The following is a 17,400-nucleotide window of genomic DNA, read 5'->3' as shown; positions in this document are numbered from 1 at the left end:
TGAAAGAGGACATATGTCAATCTTTTTGAATTATAGATTACAGGAAAGGCATTGATTTTAGAAACACTGAGATAATTACTTGCAACCGGGTAATCAAAAAAAAAATTGAACAGACACCCAGTACACTTTATTATCCATAGGCCTTTTCAGCAGAGGCTCCAGGACCCTCAACAAAAACAAGAGCAGGGAGCTGGGCATAGAGTACAATGGAGTGTGGCAATAATAATCTGAAAGTGAAGATTGCATAGTTGTGGCATTTTAATTTTGTTATCGTGGGAACTTAGTACTTGCAATGACCTTGCTCTGGTGAATCCATATCGCAAATGTGTTATTTAAGGCACTGTTTGTCTATTTTTTTGAATATTAGCATTTGTTAAATGAACTTAGGCTGGTGAGAAACGACCTTTCTTCTGGCTGTTTGCAAATGTTGTGGCTCTGGACAAACATGTGAATAAGGGGCCATCAGCCATATTCTGCACGCAACCCCTTTGATGATTGACGATAAACATGTTTCACCTGCAAGCAGAGCTCGTTACTTCTGTCTAAATCATCTTCCTGGTATGGACAGGCCACTGTTTCCCACAGCAAGTACGAATTTTGAAATACAAGATTGTCTTGAGTATGGTAGGAAACCAAAGTTTATTTAATTCAGTACTATCTAGCACCACAAAAAAATGAACTTCTTGAAGCAACAAAAATGCCAGCAATTTCATGTGCTTATGGATGACAAGGACGTCATGTCCTTTGGTGCACAGAGATGGAGACGATTTTTGCCCTCCCTGTACACTACCCAGATGTCTCAAACATCACCAGAAACACAATACAGCCACTCTTGTGAAGTTCCTGGTGTTCCGGTAGCCATCTCTTTGCGCTCCTAAAGGAATACTTTATCAGTGTTTTTGTATACATCCGTCAACAGCTTCGGAGACTGTGGTGACGCACATGTTATTTACTGTTGTTCCAGCTGTGGCAATATCAATTGGCATGAAAAAGTTAAGATTTGTGGGTTGGGGAGCCTATAGCTGTTAAGGTAGGACGTGTGTTTGAGGAGCTCCAGGTCTTACAAGTTACTTTGGAGTTAGTTTTCAACCTTAATTTAATTTTCTTTTTGGGATTCATAGTCACACTTTCTGGGGCTATCCAAGAGGAGCCTGGTAAAAGCAGTAGTAGTCACCCCTTATATCAACGGGTACGGAGACCTGTTTTTTGCGTTTCCAATATTGCGCCGTACCCCAAACTAATCCTGAATGAAAAAAAAAAAATTAAAATTTGGACTAGTGACGCACATTTTATGCACGCTGTGGCAATTGCAATTTGCAATAAAAATAATCTGCTAACAACAACCACTACCTACGACCACACCTGACTCCTGAAGTCATGCTTCAGTTATTAAGTCAAGTTAAATTAATTTTTTTTTCTTTATTATGCGCAGCAGAGGCTCCAGGACCCTCGACAAAACCAGCAGCAGGAAAGAGGACATATGGCATCCTTTTGAAAAAAATGATTATAGGAAAGGCATTGATTTTAGAAACACAGAGATCATTAGTTGCAACCCTGAAATCACAAAAAACTTTGATTATACACCAAGTACACTTATTTATCCTTAGGCCTTTTTAGCAGAGGCTCCAGGACCCTCCACAAAACCAGCAGCATGAAAGAGGACATATGACATCCTTTAGAAAATTAGATTACAGGAAAGGCATTGATTTTAGAAACACAGAGATCATTAGTTGCAACCGTGAAATCACAAAAAACTTCGATTATACACCAAGTACACTTATTTATCCTTAGGCCTTTTTAGCAGAGGCTCCAGGACCCTCCACAAAACCAGCAGCATGAAAGAGGACATATGGCATCCTTTAGAAAATTAGATTACAGGAAAGGCATTGATTTTAGAAACACAGAGATCATTAGTTGCAACCGTGAAATCACAAAAAACTTTGATTATACACCAAGTACACTTATTTATCCTTAGGCCTTTTTAGCAGAGGCTCCAGGACCCTCCACAAAACCAGCAGCATGAAAGAGGACATATGGCATACTTTAGAAAATTAGATTACAGGAAAGGCATTGATTTTAGAAACACAGAGATCATTAGTTGCAACCGTGAAATCTAAAAAAACATAGATTATACACCCAGTACACTTATTTATCCTTAGGCCTTTTTAGAAGAGTGTCCCGGAGCCTCAACAGAAAGAACAGCATGAAAGAGGACATATGGCATCCTTTTGAATAATAGATTACAGGAAAGGCATTGATTTTAGAAAGACGGAAAAAAATTGTTACAAACGGGAAATCTAAAAAAACATTGAATAGACACCCAGTACACTTCTTTATCCTTCGGCCTTTTGAGCAGAGGCTCCAGGACAATCAACAAAACCAGCAGTAGGAAAGAGGACATATGGCATCCTTTGTGAAAAAAAGATTTTAGGAAAGGCATTGATTTTAGAAACCCGGGGATAATTTGTTGCAACCGTGAATTTGAATTAAAAAAAAAGATTGGATGGACACCAGGTACAATTCTTTATCCATAATGCCTTTTTATAAGAGGGTCCAGGACCCTCAAACAAAAAACCAGCAGGAAAGAGGACATATGGCATACTTTTGAACAATACAGTAAGAGTACAGGAAAGGCATTGATTTTAGAAACCCATAGATAATTTTTTGCAAATGTAAATTTGAATCAAAAAAATGATTCGATGGACACCCAGTACACCACTTTCTCCTTAGGCCTTTTTATAAGAGGGTCCTGGACCCTCAAAAAAAACACCAGCAGGAAAGAGGACATATGGCATACTTTTGAACAATACAGTAAGAGTACAGGAAAGGCATTGATTTTAGAAACCCATAGATAATTTTTTGCAAATGTAAATTTGAATCAAAAAAATGATTCGATGGACACCCAGTACACCACTTTCTCCTTAGGCCTTTTTATAAGAGGGTCCTGGACCCTCAAAAAAAACACCAGCAGGAAAGAGGACATATGGCATACTTTTGAAAATTAGATTACAGGAAAGGCATTGATGTTAGAAACACAGAGATAAGTTATATGACCCGGGAAATAGAAAAAAAACATTGATTGGACACCCAGTACACTTCTTTATCCTTAGGCCTTTTTAAAAGAGTGTCCCGGAGCCTCAACAGAAAGAACAGCATGAAAGAGGACATATGGCATCCTTTTGAAAAATAGATTACAGGAAAGGCATTGATTTTTGAAAGACAGAAAAAATAAGTTACAACTGTTAAATCTAAAAAAAACATTGAATAGACACCCAGTACACTTTTTTATCCTTCGGCCTTTTTAGCAGAGGCTCCAGGACACTCAACAAAACCAGCAGTAGGAAAGAGGACATATGGCATCCTTTGTGAAAAAAAGATTATAGGAAAGGCATTGATTTTAGAAACCCGGGGATAATTTGTTGCAACCGTGAATTTGAATTAAAAAAAAAGATTGGATGGACACCAGGTACAATTCTTTATCCATAATGCCTTTTTATAAGAGGGTCCAGGACCCTCAAACAAAAAACCAGCAGGAAAGAGGACATATGGCATACTTTTGAACAATAGAGTACAGGAAAGGCATAGATTTTAGAAACCCATAAAAAAAAATTTAAAATGTAAATTTGAATAAAAAAAATGATTCGATGGACAGCCAGTACACCTCTTTCTCCTTAGGCCTTTTATAAGAGGGTCCTGGACCCTCAAAAAAAACACCAGCAGGAAAGAGGACGTATGGCATCCTTTTGAACAATAGAGTACAGGTACAGCATTGATTTTACAAACCCAGAAATCATTTTTGTCAATTGTTAAATAGAAAAATAAAAATGAGTGGCCAACCAGTACACCTCTTTCTCCTTAAGCCTTTTTATAAGATGGTCCTGGACACTCAAAAAAAACACCAGCAGGAAAGAGGACGTATGGCATCCTTTTGAACAATAGAGTTCAGGTACGGCATTGATTTTACAAAACCAGAGATAATTTAGGTCAAATGAGAAATAGAAAATAAAAATGAGTGGACACCGAGTACACCTCTTTCACCTTAGGCCTTTTTATAAGAGTGTCCAGGACCCTCAAACAAAATACCAGCAGGAAAGAGAACATATGGCATACTTTGGAACAATAGAGTACTGGTACGGCATTGATTTGTGAAACCCACAGATAATTGTTTGTAAAAGTGAAATAGCACCAAAAACCATGCTTGGACTCCCACTCCAGGTCGTTCACCTTCAGCTTTTTTATATAGAGGGTCCAGCACCCTCAACAGAAACAACTGCAGGAAACACCACCACATATGCCATCCTTTTGTACAAGCGAGTACAGGTATGGCATCCATTTTAGAAACCCAAAGATAATTGAGAGGAACCAGGAACATTTTTATAAAAACTGGATGGGGCAACCATTACTACAGGTCGTTCTCCTTCAGCCTTTTTATATCATGGGCCACAACCCGCAACAGGCACAACAGCATGAAACAAAACATATGCCACCCTTTTGCACAATAGAGTACAGGTATGTCATAGATGGAACACGGAGATAATTTAGATCAACCAAGAGACGGATAAAGATGCTTGGTCGGTCCTACTCTTTCAAATTTGTTGCATTTTGCGTTCAATTGAATGGTCCACCGGATATGAGTGGTGTGTAAAGTTGTACAATTCGTAACAGTTTAATCACTAGTGTTATGTGCCTTATTTTTTTTATTTGAGTTTTGTACCCACAGAGATGCAGCAGAGGCCAGAAAAATTAGGAATGTACAAATGACTGAAACATTGGGGTATTGTTGGAGCAACTGCTGTAGCAGCGGCCAGAAAAATTGATGTTTGTAAAACATTTATAAAGTGCCCTAAAAGCTTGTGGCTTGAACACTAGTTGTTGGCGGATAAGTCAAGCAAGTCCTCCGTCTTTATAACCAAAAAAAATGGCCAGCCTGTGTACCAGTTGTTGCCCAAGGCAGCTCATATCATCATCAGTAGTTTTTTATTCAAATGTATCGCCCAATGTCAGTCCCTTCGGGATCCAGCCCTCATTCATTTTTATAAAAGTGAGATAGTCAAGGCTTTTTTGACATAGGCGACTTCTCTTCTCAGTGACAAAACCTCCTGCTGCACTAAAAGTCCTTTCGGACAGGACACTTGAAGCGGGGCAGGCCAGAAGTTCCATTGCAAATTGGGATAGCTCAGGCCACAAGTCCAGCCTGCACACCCAGTAGTCAAGGGGTCCATCGCTCCTGAGAGTGTCGAGATCCGCAGTTAAAGCTAGGTAGTCTGCTACCTGTCGGTTTAGTCTTTCTCTAAGGCTGGATCCCGAAAGGCTCTGATGGTGCATGGGAGTTAAAAAGGTACGCATTTCCTCCATCAACAAGACGTCAGGAAAGCGCCCGGTCCTTGCCGCCGTGGTCGTGGGAGGAGGAGGATTAATTTCATCTCTTCCCCTGTTACATTCCCGTGGTGCTGTGACATCACCCTTATACGCTGTATAAAGCATAGTTTTTAATTTATTATGAAAATGATCCATCCTTTCCGACTTGCGGGAATTTGGTAACATTTCAGGCACTTTATGCTTATACCGGGGGTCGAGGAGCGTGGACACCCAGTACAGGTCGTTCTCCTTCAGCTTTTTTATACGAGGGTCCCTCAACAGGCACGACAGCATGAAAGAACCCATTTGAACAAGGTTGGATGCTGAGCTAATCATGTCGCGTTCCTCCTCCTCACTGATCTCACTGATGGTATCTTCTTCCCCCCAGCCACGTACAACACCACGGGTACCAGAGAGGTGACAACAACTAGCACCCTGGGGTGACTGTTGTGCTCGGTCTTCCTCCTCCTCATCCTCCCCAAAGCCACATTCCTCCTCTGACTCCTCTTCCTCACAATCCTCTTCCTGCATTGCCGCAGGTCCAGCAAGCAATGCTGATTCGGCTGTTTGTGGAGGTGATGGACACCACAACTCTTCCTCTTCACGCTCATCTACTGCCTGATCCAGCACTCTTCACAGGGCACGCTCCAGGAAGAAAACAAATGGTATGATGTCACTGATGGTGCCTTCGGTGCGACTGACAAGGTTTGTCACCTCCTCAAAAGGACGCATGAGCCTACAGGCATTGCGCATGAGCATCCAGTAATTTGGCAAAAATATCCCCAGCTCCCCAGAGGCTGTCCTAGCACCCCGGTCATACAAATACTCATTAACAGCTTTTTCTTGTTGGAGCAGGCGGTCAAACATTAGGAGTGTTGAATTCCACCGTGTCGGGCTATCGCAAATCAAGCGCCTCACTGGCAGGTTGTTTCGACGCTGGATATCAGACAAGTGCGCCATGGCCGTGTAGGAATGCCTGAAATGGCCACACCCCTTCCTGGCCTGCTTCAGGACGTCCTGTAAGCCTGGGTACTTATGGACAAATCGTTGTACAATCAGATTACACACATGTGCCATGCACGGCACATGTGTCAACTTGCCCAATTTCAATGCCGCCACCAAATTACTTCCATTGTCACAAACAACCTTGCAAATCTCCAGTTGGTGCGGAGTCAGCCACTGATCCACCTGTGCGTTCAGGGCGGTCAGGAGTGCTGGTGCGGTGTGACTCTCCGCTTTCAGGCAAGTCAACCCCAAGACGGCGTGACACTGCCGTACCCGGGATGTAGCATAGTACCTTGGGAGCTGGGGGGGTGCCATAGATGTGGAGCAAGACGCAGAAGTTGAAGAGGACTCAGCCGAGGAAGAGGTTATGGAAGAGGATGGAGTAGGAGGAGTAGAGGAGGTAGCAGCAGGCCTGCCTGCAAGTAGTGGCGATGTCACCAACTCTTCTGCAGAGCCACGCATTCCATGCTTGTCAGAAGTCAGCAGGTTTACCCAATGCGCAGTGTAGGTGATATACCTGCCCTGACCATGCTTTGCAGACCAGCTATCCGTGGTCATATGGACCCTTGCCCCAACGCTGTGTGCCAGACATGCCATAACTTCCTTTCTCACAACAGAGTACAGGTTTGGGATTGCCTTTTGTGAAAAGAAATTTCTGCCAGGTACCTTCCACTGCGGTGTCCCAATAGATACAAATTTTTTGAAAGCATCAGACTCCACCAGCTTATATGGTAAAAGCTGGCGGGCTAAGAGTTCAGACAAGCCAGCTGTTAGACGCCGGGCAAGGGGGTGACTTTGAGAAATTGGCTTCTTACGCTCAAACATGTCCTTGACAGACACCTGACTTTGGGCAGATGACCAGGAACTGCTACGTAAGAGAGACTGAGTGGAGGATGGTTGAGAGGGGGCAAGGAGGACAGCACTGGTTGACGTGGCTGAAGATGCTGGAGCAGGAGGAGGAGGGCGGCTTTCACTTTGTGTGCTGCTTCTACTCATGTGTTCTTCCCATCGGCCTTTGTGATGGGAGACCATGTGCCTTCGCAAAGCAGTTGTACCTAGGTGGCTGTTGGACTTCCCACGACTCAGTTTCTTTTGGCACAGGTTGCAAATGGCATCACTGTTGTCAGAGGCAGACACACAAAAAAAATGCCACACTGCTGAGCTCTGCGATGACGGCATTCTGGTGGTGGCAACAGCATGCGTTGATGGGCTTCGGCGGGCTGTCTGGCTGACCCCTGGTGACGATGCATGCTGTCTGACTGTGCCACTAGCTCCTTGAGATGACCTCCCCGTGCTTCCAAATCATCTCCTCCTCCTCCTCCTCCTCTCTGTCTTCCCATCTGAACTTTCCCCCTCTTCTTCTTCTCTTCTAGCAGGCACCCACGTGACATCCACCGACACATCATCATCAACCGCTTCACTTGTATCTGAAACATCAAGAAAGGAAGCAGCAGCGGGTACAACATCACCGTACCTCCATGTTGGTAATGCTGCCTGACTGAGACTGATCACTATTATCTACATCCTCTGTCAATGATGGTTGCGCATCACTCATTTCTTCAAAATGATGTGTCAATAATTCCTGTGACAGATCAAGTGAAGCGGCTGTGGTGCTAGTGTTGGTGGTGGTGACAGGTGGCAGAGTGTCACTGGTCACTTGAGACCTGCCCAAAGCACAGCTGGACAAAGATGGTGCGTCAAGGTTAGGAGGACTAGCAGCGGAAGCTGAAGAAGATTGGGTTTCCTGTGTTAGCCATTCAACTAGGTCCTCCTCAGAAGTTTTTGCATCCCCCCTGGCACCCGGTGTCTGAACAATGTGCATATTTGTAGGGTCTAAAGGAATCACAGCACCACGACCATGACCACGGAACCTGCGGGGTGGCCTGCCTCTGCCTGTCATTTTTTTTTAAATGGACTCTAACAATACTATTACACCAATTGAGTGGTGGCACTGTGAAAGTGGGCACAGTATACGCTGTGAGACTGACAACAACAAAAAAGACAGATGTTTTAAAAATCACAAATTGTTAATTTTTTGAAATATTACTAGTACTGTGGCAACAAATATGATTGTTTGGCACTATTTGGCAAATGAGCCTGTCTGGCACACACGCTGGGAGAAAGGAAACTGCAATTCAATGGCACTAGGAGACTGAAGAATCATAGTCAAAACAGTTATGATTAACAAAAATTCCAATCCTGTTACAATAAATATGAGTGGTGGCACTAATTGGCTAGTTGGGACTGGCACACAGGCAGGCAGGCAGGAGGAAAATGCAATTCAAGGGCACTAGTAGACTGCAGATTGACAGTCAAAACAGTGTTGATTGACAAATTTTGCAATACTGTTAAAAGAAATATGATTGCTAGCACTAATTGGATAGTTGGGCCTGGCACACAGGCTGGCAGGCAGTAGAAAAGTGCAATTCAATGGCACAAGCAAAATGAGGATTAAGATCAACCATCAAGATTTTTTTTATTTAAATTAGTAACTATACTGTGACAACAATTAGGATTGGTGTAAATAGTTGGCAAGACGGCCTGGCACAAAAGGATGGCAGGCAGGAGGGAGATGCAATTCAAGGACACTAGGAGACTGATTAATGACAGTCTAAACAGTGATGATTGACAATTTTTGCAATACTGTTAGCAGAAATATGATTGCTGACAACAATTGGCTAGGTGGGGGCCTGGCTCACAGCAGGCTGCAAGGCAGGAGGAAAGTGCGTTTCAATGGCACCAGCAAACTGACGATTCAAATCACAGCAACTATTACCAAAAATTTTAATTTTTAATTATTAGAATACTGTCACAACAAATATGATTGGTGTAAATATTTTTTAAGTAGGCCTGGCACACAGGCTTGGAAGGCTGTAGAAAACTGAATTCAAAGGCACGAGCAAACTGAGGGTTAAGATCATCAACAATAAAGATTTTTTTAATTATAATTAGTAACTATACTGTGACAAAAAATTTGGATTGGTGTAAATAGTTGGCAAGACGGCCTGGCACAAAAGGATGGCAGGCAGGAGGGAGATGCAATTCAAGGACACTAGGAGACTGATTAATGACAGTCTAAACAGTGATGATTGACAATTTTTGCAATACTGTTAACAGAAATATGATTTCTGGCAACAATTGGCTAGGTGGGGACCTGGCTCACAGCAGGCTGCAAGGCAGGAGGAAAGTGCGTTTCATTGGCACCAGCAAACTGACGATTCAAATCACAGCAACTATTAACAAAAATTTTAATTTTTAATTATTAGAATACTGTCACAACAAATATGATTGGTGTAAATATTTTTTAAGTAGGCCTGGCACACAGGCTTGGAAGGCTGTAGAAAAGTGCAATTCAAAGGCACGAGCAAACTGAGGGTTAAGATCATCAACAATAAAGATTTTTTTAATTTTAATTAGTAACTATACTGTGACAAAAAATTAGGATTGGTGTAAATAGTTGGCAAGACGGCCTGGCACAAAAGGATGGCAGGCAGGAGGGAGATGCAATTCAAGGACACTAGGAGACTGATTACTGACAGTCTAAACAGTGATGATTGACAATTTTTGCAATACTGTTAACAGAAATATGATTGCTGGCAACAATTGGCTAGGTGGGGGCCTGGCTCACAGCAGGCTGCAAGGCAGGAGGAAAGTGCGTTTCATTGGCACCAGCAAACTGATGATTCAAATCACAGCAACTATTAAAATTTTTTTTAATTTTTAATTATTAGAATACTGTCACAACAAATATGATTGGTGTAAATATTTTTTAAGTAGGCCTGGCACACAGGCTTGGAAGGCTGTAGAAAAGTGCAATTCAAAGGCACGAGCAAACTGATGGTTAAGATCATCAACAATAAAGATTTTTTTAATTTTAATTAGTAACTATACTGTGACAAAAAATTAGGATTGGTGTAAATTGTTGGCAAGACGGCCTGGCACAAAAGGATGGCAGGCAGGAGGGAGATGCAATTCAAGGACACTAGGAGACTGATTACTGACAGTCTAAACAGTGATGATTGACAATTTTTGCAATACTGTTAACAGAAATATGATTGCTGACAACAATTGGCTAGGTGGGGGCCTGGCTCACAGCAGGCTGCAAGGCAGGAGGAAAGTGCGTTACAATGGCACCAGCAAACTGACGATTCAAATCACAGCAACTATTACCAAAAATTTTAATTTTTAATTATTAGAATACTGTCACAACAAATATGATTGGTGTAAATATTTTTTAAGTAGGCCTGGCACACAGGCTTGGAAGGCTGTAGAAAAGTGCAATTCAAAGGCACGAGCAAACTGAGGATTAAGATCATCAAAAAATAAAGATTTTTTTGATTATAATTAGTAACTATACTGTGACAAAAAATTAGGATTGGTGTAAATAGTTGGCAAGACGGCCTGGCACAAAAGGATGGCAGGCAGGAGGGAGATGCAATTCAAGGACACTAGGAGACTGATTACTGACAGTCTAAACAGTGATGATTGACAATTTTTGCAATACTGTTAACAGAAATATGATTGCTGACAACAATTGGCTAGGTGGGGGCCTGGCTCACAGCAGGCTGCAAGGCAGGAGGAAAGTGCGTTTCAATGGCACCAGCAAACTGACGATTCAAATCACAGCAACTATTACCAAAAATTTTAATTTTTAATTATTAGAATACTGTCACAACAAATATGATTGGTGTAAATATTTTTTAAGTAGGCCTGGCACACAGGCTTGGAAGGCTGTAGAAAAGTGCAATTCAAAGGCACGAGCAAACTGAGGGTTAAGATCAACACTAAAAAATGTTTTTATTTAAATTAATAACTATACTGTCTGACTGTGACAACAATTATGATTGGTGTAAATAGTTGGCTAGACGGCCTGGCACAAAAGGCTGGCAGTGGCAGGCAGGAGGTAAATGAAATTCAATGGCCCTAGGAGACTGAATATTTGCAGTCCAAAAAATTATGTTTTTTTTTTTTTATTACTGTTACAAGAATTGTGATTGGTGCCACTAATTGGCTACTTGGGCCTGGCAGACAGGCTGGCAGATATGAGTCGTGGATGGTAGGTAGGGCAGTAATTTAACACAGTATGCTGTGTAAGTGACAAAAACACAGGACTGATAGAAAATTAAGTTACATTACACTAGCAAAATATTTTAAAATTTTAGATTTTAATATTAAAATTATGTTAAGAAGTGCAATGCACATATGACACTATGAGTGGTCGCACTGGCTGGCTGCTACGTAGGGCAGCAATTATAACAACAGTATGCTGTGTAAGTCAGATAGACAGTTAGACACAGGCCTGATAGAAAATACAATTAGATTACACTAGCATAATGATTTAAAGACTTTTTTTTGGAAATTTTAAGAAAAAGGTTAAGCACATACATATGAGTCGTGGCTGATAGCCTTGGAAGGGCAGCTATTAAAAACAGTAGGCTATGTATGTCGGATACACACACGCCTGATAGAAAATACTATTAGATTACACTAGAAAAATGATTGAAATAATTTTTTTTGGGGGGGAAATTAAAAAAAGGTTAAACACATATAAGTCGTGGCTCATAGACTAGGGAGGGCAGCAAGTAAACACAGTAGGCTCTCTATGTCAGCAAAACACATAGGCCAGATAGAAAATTAGATTTGATTACACTAGCAAACAAATTTAAACTTTTTTTTTTTATATATTAAAATTAAGGTGAAAGAAAAATAGATATGAGTGTTGGGTGGCTGCCTGGCACAGACCAATTAACCAAAAGACTGAAAAAAAAGAGGTATATTAATGCTGAGTGAGCCTGACAGACACAGGCATGATAGTAAATGTAATTAGATTACACTAGAAAAATATTTTTTTGTGTTTTTTTTTTAAATTAAAAATAATGTTATAAATGGATATTAACACTGCTGGCTGCTGGCTGGCACAGAGAAATGAACCAGAGTATATGCTGTGTGACACTGGCCTGATAGAAAATGAAAAAAAATTACACTAGAAAAATAATTATATTTTTGGGTTAGTTAAATTTAAACTAATGTTGTTAGGGAGATATCAGTGGTGGCAGTAGTCACAGCATATGCTGTGAGCCTTAAACACACAGCTGAAAGCCAGGCAAATGCTAATAAAAAAAAAAAAAAAAAAAAACGGCACGAAATATAGCCCTAAAAAGGGCTTTTTGGGGTGCTGTGCTTGCAGCAGAGATGAGTGGAGTCCTTCTGGACTGTAAATACACTAGCCTAGCTATGTTTTTCCTATCAATGTCAGGAGCAAAAACACAACACGTCCTCTCATTAAAAAAGCAAGGTCGTTATGAGTCTAAAATGGCGGATTCCGAGTAGCTGGGAGTGTCTGTGAGGGAGTGTCTGATGTTGATTGGCTCTAATGTGTCAGGCGGCTGTGACATAAAGGGTCAAAGTTTCCACAATGATGAAACATAGGGGCGGATCGAACATCGCCATGTGTTCGCCCACAAACGCAAACGCGAACAACCTATGTTCGCTGTGAACCGTTCGCGGGCGAACAGTTCAGGACATCACTACTGCGTAATATGTTGGTGCTTTATGAACGATGATACTAATAATATAGTAACTAATACATCACCCTGCAAGTACACTACTTATTATTTTGTCTGAGATTGTTATTACTTCCACCTAACTCTTAAGTAGTCACATATTTAACTGCAATTTGGCTTGAGGGCCAACCTAAGCCGCTATGCTTCATCTCCAATGTGAATAGGACCCTTTTGATTGAAAGTGCCGTGATGTGGCAACATTTTCAAAAGGAATCCACTGTGATGTCAATCAAGCCAGCAAAATATTCCAAGCTACTGACCTGGCAGAGAGAAGTTTTACTATACATCTCAATGGGTGGCAATACTGGAGATGTAAAGTAAAAGACCCCTTTTAACTATATCAACAAACCTAATAAACATAGCTACTAACCCCTAAACTGACATAACCCCCACCACAATAAATGCCCTACACTTACACTTAACCCCCTAAAAGCCAATACCCAACAGAAAACTATCCCTACACTACTTGACCTCCTAACCGCTAATACCAAACCGCAAACTACCCGTGCACTACTTAACCCCTAACCACCAATACCCCACCGCAAACTACCCCTACACTATATAACCACCTAAACACCAATACTCCACTGCAAACTATCCCTACAGTTCTTAACTCCCTAACCGCCAACACCTAACTACAAACTACTGCTAAACTACTTAACCCGCTAAAAGCTACCTCCCAAGAACCCTAACCTAGACTCCCTAAGTTACACTAATTAAAAAAGACTACCATTAGCAAAGCTTTAAAAAAAATTACCAAAATAAAAAAACAATAAGCCTGTCCTAAAACCAAAGTCCCCTTAAAAAACCTATTGTAACACTAAAAGCTACTCTAAATTTGCCCTGAAAGGGCTTTTGTGTGACAGTGCCCTAGTTGAAGTAATCATCTCTTTTGCATCCAAAATACCCTATAACCAAAATAATCGACCCCCTCCCAAAAATTTAAAACATAAAAATCCTATCTTATTCCTTATCTAAAATACCTATTCTAAAAAATAAGTTAAAACATGTCCTAAAAAGGGCATAAGTGATTTAGCTCTTTTGCTATGAAAAAAATAAAAAGCATATACTAAAAAATATCCAAAAACATGTCCTGAAAAGGGTATAAGTGAACAAAGCTCTTTTGCAAACCCTAAACTAAATTTTTTTTAAAAAATCTTAATTTTAAACCCCCAAAGTTAATACTCATCAACTTGGCTCCTTAGGTGGGCCGCTCCGGTGGAGCTCCTCTTATGTCTTCTTCCATGGCATTGCTTCTCTGGGGGTGTCCTCTTCCATCTGATGTTTCTTTTTCCATTTTCCACCCGATCCGTCTTCTTTTCTTCCACCTGATGTCATCTTCATGCTGCCACCGAAGCACACTGAAGATTGAATGTGAGGTTCTCCCTTATATATGGGTGCCCTTCTATTTCTATTGGCTGAATTTCAAATTCAAATTCAAATCAGCCAATAGAAAACGTCATATTTGTCTTGCTACCTTTTCAGTGACGAGATTTTCTAGTGTGAGGCAGGTAGTGTAGGTTTAATAGTAAGGTTAGGTATGCATTATTTGAATCTATATGTTTCATTGAAAGCACTGTCTGTGCTGTGTAGGAATACTTTAAGTACTCCCCCCACAGCTGATAATGCCGACATGTGACAATGTCGGCGGACTTTTGCTGAAACCGCTATCCCTATTATTTCCTGTTGAAAACATATTGCGACTCATTTGCAAAACAAGGTTCAGCCCACTTTTTTCAATATATAGGCAGACCGACGGACTTCGAGCCTGGAGAACCTAAACAGGCAGAACAGGCAGTTTTTAGTTGATCAATGTTTTGAATATTGGGGCCCTGATCTGCATGCTGAAACAGTGCATGAAAATACTTCTCTTCAGATGGATTAAATTAATCTTTATAGCACCTACTGTGCATTGCTAAGAGAGGAATTGTTTTTACCTTTAAACTCTTTGTTGTGGAGGCTATTACATTACTGTTATAGTAATTCCGCTCTGTGTTTGTGCTAGTGTTTTCCTGCGCGTCCTTCCAACGAGTTCAGCTTTTTACAACTGCCCAGCTTGCTTGTATTTGTATATAAAGAAGAGAATTACAGGGGGGGGGGGGGGCAATTGTCTCCTCTAGTCCCACCTCCGGATGCCCATGTATATAGGTGTGTGTGTATATATATATAGATAGACTAAATGGATCTGGTACAACAAAAAGAAAAGGTGTGTTAATAGATAGGACATCTCTCAAGCACTGCTGACATTTTACCCTATGTCCCTGTTACTGGTGTTGCAGAATAATCCTGGGAATGTCATGAGGCAAGTTCATAGGGAAGGGAATTGTTCTGCCGTAGTATCCTGGTGTAAAATTGCGCTCAAGTTTCAAACTTATTGCAGCTCTCTTGTGCTTTAGGGAGATATGCAGTGGCCATATATAGAGAGTGGTATTCCAAGGATACCTTGCAGATGTTAAGGAGTTGCGCCAGTATGTTCTGCCTGCTCTGTCAGTCTTTAAGAAGCGATTTCCAGTTCGAGTCGCCCTGTTTAACACTGTCACCGCAGCGTAGGTTTGCTGAATCTCGGTATGGGGTGTGATGTTTATGAAATCCCATGCGTACTGCTCTTGGTTATTATATATGAATATTTTTATTATATAGTTTATATTTTAATGCATTTATGTTGTGTTTGATGCACATTTATTTATAGCCCTAACCATTTACACAAGGTCTTCAGTCGCGCTAAACCAAGGAGCGCAAATTTAGATTGCGCTCGGTGCTACAAGTTTACTTGCAATGTTATATTGCAATTATAGTGCCCCAGCTAATGTTAGAAAGCCAAGTAATCTGTCCCTGAATAGATGCAACTTATTAACTCCTAGAACCCAATATAAGACATATAAAAACTGATCTTGCTGTGATGACCTTGATTGTTGTGGTTATGCAAAAAAGAGGAAAAGAGAAAACATATATCTAAAAGAGTGTCTCAGGTACATAGGGAAATGTCCAAATATAATAAAAAAAAATAAAAAGGAAGCAAATGTATCAGTACATTTTAAATCTCTTACACGTTTCATTTAGTAAATACTTATATATTATCAAAATATACCAAAAGCTACAGACTATAATTATTAGCAAACTGAAAAGGATGTAGTTAAATGTAGGCCATTCAAACGTGCTTCTTAAAGGGATACTAAAATGTTGGAATGAGTTAATTATCTAATTTAGGGAACATGTATGAGGTGGTCCTTTACAAGATTTGTTGTAAAAAAAAAACATATTTTCTTTGTTTCCTTAAATAACTATAAATACAAAGATATTGAGCAGCTGAAAGGGCTGTTATGAATAAAAAATGGAAATCTCTTTACTGCAAATGTTTGTCCCTCTGGAGCTCAGCAATTCAACAAATCACCACCCAAGTCTTTGTCTAAGATGTCACGTTGTTCCCATTTTCAGTCTCATGAAAATGTCACTGAAGCAAAAGGAGGCGTTCTAATACTCTAAAACATAAATCTTGTCTATTACAATCTGTAGGGACATGATAAACACATCATGAAAAAACAAATCAGAACATTAGTTATAATACTGATAAAGAAGAAGCTCAGGCTCCTACTGCCATGGAAGTAGTGATGTCGTGAACATAAAAATTTGGCTTCGCGAACGGCGAACGCGAACTTCCGCAAAAGTTGGCGAACCGGGCGAACCGCCATAGACTTCAATGGGCAGGCGAATTTTAAAACCCACAGGGACTCTTTCTGGTAACAATAGTGATGGAAAAGTTGTTTCAAGGGGACTAACACCTGGACTGTGGCATGCCGGAGGGGCATCCATGGCAAAACTCCCATGGAAAATTACATAGTTGATGCAGAGTCTGGTTTTAATCCATAAAGGGCATAAATCACCTAACATTCCTAAATTGTTTGGAATAATGTGCTTTGAAACATCAGGTATGATGTTGTATCGATCAGGTAGTGTAAGGGTTACGCCCACTTCACAGTGACAGACCAAACTCCTGCAGCGGGTACAACATCATCATCATCACATCGTACGTCCATGTGTGTAATGCTGCCTGACTGAGACATATCCCTGTTATCTACATCCTCTGGCAATAATGGTTGCGCATCACTCATTTCTTCCAACTGATGTGTAAATAACTCCTCTGACCGATCAAGTGAAGCGGCTGTGGTGCTAGTGTTGGTGGTGGCGGCAGGCGGGCGAGTGGTAACTTGAGAGGTGCCCGAAGCTAAGCTGGAGGAGGATGGTGCGTCAAGGTTCCGAGCGTAAGCTGTAGAAGATTGGGTGTCCTGTGTTAGCCCTGTCAACTACGTACTCAGAACTTTTCAAGTTCAGGGTACGTGGCCTCTGAACACTGGGCATTATTCTAGGGCCAAAGGGAATCACAGCACCACGACGGCACCTGCGGGGTGGCCTGCCTCTGCCTGTCATTTTTTTTTCGATTAGTGGTACTATGCATGCAAGCTACTGTGACAACAGA

This window comes from Bombina bombina, chromosome 6 (assembly GCF_027579735.1).
Source record: "Bombina bombina isolate aBomBom1 chromosome 6, aBomBom1.pri, whole genome shotgun sequence".
Taxonomy (NCBI): domain Eukaryota; kingdom Metazoa; phylum Chordata; class Amphibia; order Anura; family Bombinatoridae; genus Bombina; species Bombina bombina.
This window is presented reverse-complemented; position numbering follows the sequence as displayed.